The sequence below is a fragment of the Myotis davidii genome, unplaced genomic scaffold (genome assembly GCF_000327345.1).
Source record: "Myotis davidii unplaced genomic scaffold, ASM32734v1 scaffold859, whole genome shotgun sequence".
NCBI lineage: Eukaryota > Metazoa > Chordata > Mammalia > Chiroptera > Vespertilionidae > Myotis > Myotis davidii.
The window spans coordinates 102,536-104,565 of record NW_006290029.1 but is presented as its reverse complement, the minus strand read 5'-3'; positions in this window follow the sequence as shown (position 1 = coordinate 104,565).

Below are 2,030 nucleotides of genomic sequence, written 5' to 3'. Positions count from 1 at the left end.
ACTGAGGGTGGAATCGAAACCTCCCAATCTGCCCTGCTCTGTGCATGATGGGGCAGTGCCCCAACTCCCCAGTCGTCCCTGCTCTGAGCCCGACCAGGGGCTGCACGTAGGGATTGGGCCTGCCCTCTGCCACCGGGGACCAGGCCTAACTAAGCCAGCAGGTCATTATCTCCCGAGGGGTCCCAGACTGCGAGAGGGCACAGGACAGGCTGAGCCCCCCCCCTTCCCCCTGAGTGCACAAATTTTTGTGCACCGGGCCTCTAGTATATATATATAAACACACACACATATGATGGTATTAACAAAATTATAATTGTTATTTATAATCATTTTCATCATCATCTCTTTGGCTTTTCTTCCTGACCAGGCTACATTGAAAACAAACTTCCTTTCAAACTAAATTGTTAGAGGGGAGGGGGAACATTTAGAAGCTGTCCATAAGAAGCATGCACTACTCTTGGGCTTTGTTTCTGGCTCTCTGGAACTTTAAAGATTGTTTTTAGGACTGCTCAAACCCATCAGGCAGGGTTTTTCCCCTAAGTGCAAGACATTAGCTCTAAACAAAGTACATTTAAAAACCTGTATCGTTTGCCATGGAATAAAAAGGTTCATTTGGGTTCTTGTTCCTTTGTACAAGTCACACCTCTGGAAACTAAGGCAAATGAATCATGCTTTAATTTGTTCACAGAAGACCACAGCCCTCAGTATCCTCTGCATTCAGACACTGATTTATCCAAGTCATTGGGTATCCAGTTCCTGAATAAAGCTGGGGTGGAGAAGTGATATTTGAGAAGCTGGTAGGAGGCTGTACAGCAGTCTCTTTCTCCTTGCTTTCCTAGGTGGTCTTTCTCATACAGAGTTGCCTGGCTTAATATCTACAGAATGGTCAATTCTCAAGGGACCAGTCCCTTGTTGATTGTAATTCAGTAGCTCCATCCACTGAGAGATCAAGAAGTGGCAGGTGTTTGGAGAGAGCCAGGCAAAATGTAAGAGCTGCTTTGGCAGCCTCACTTTCCCTCAGTCTTTTCCCCAACTATTGGTTCTCCCCTCTCTGCCCACGTAAGTGTCTCAAAATAAAATCACATTACTGTGAACAAAACCCTCTCACACAATGTCTGTGCACTCCTCTAAAGTACATGAGGTGCCCAGTACAATTGCCTTTCTGCAGATGAGATGGTCAAGTTTGTCAAGGTAAAGCCTCGGATCCTGGACAAGACCTTGAGCATGACTCCAACTGTTGGTGACTTCCATATACTTCAAGAAGGCTGAGGCTGCCAGATTCCTCCATTCTTCCACATGCTCCATACTAAGCCCCAGATCACAATTTCCTAATGGCTCCCCTGCCCCCAAATCTTTTCATTTTTATCTTGTTGATTAAAGTTTGGCAAACCCCTCTGCCTTCAGATTTATAGTGTAGATTATTATAATAATTTTCCAATTCAAAGTAGATGAAATTTCACTGGTAGTTAATTTACTTGGTTCCACACAACCATAGCTCTGATGTGACGTCACACCATATATTTAATTTCCACTATCTTTTCTAGAGGAGTTAGACGCCCAGGGTTCCTTCTCTGGGTGTTCACTGCCTCTCCCGGAATAATTCATCCTGAAAAATTCACACTGTAATGTGACTTGGCCTTCTTGTGCAGGCTACTTGGAAGCATAAACCTTGGCCGTTTCTGACTCCAGGCACACGGGGGCGCAAGACCGCAGCAGCTGCCGAGAAGGCAAGCTGCCGTCAAGGCAAGGCGACGCTATTGCCTTGACGACGCAGACGTGACCACATCCTGAGAGCCAACCTTTGTTCTGGAAAGTGAGGGTCTCACGTGATCTGCGTCGGTTCCGCTGCCTAGGAAACGCTGTCCAACAGCTCCCAGAGGAGCCATAGAGCCCCGCGGGAGCCACGCGGCGCGGGAAGGGGATGCTCCGGGACACAATGCTATGCACCAGAAGGCTGGGCGGCCTTACAGCCCGGGCATCGGCTCTGCTGCCAGGGCGCTCGCGCCTGGGAGGCTTGGGAGCCGGGCTCC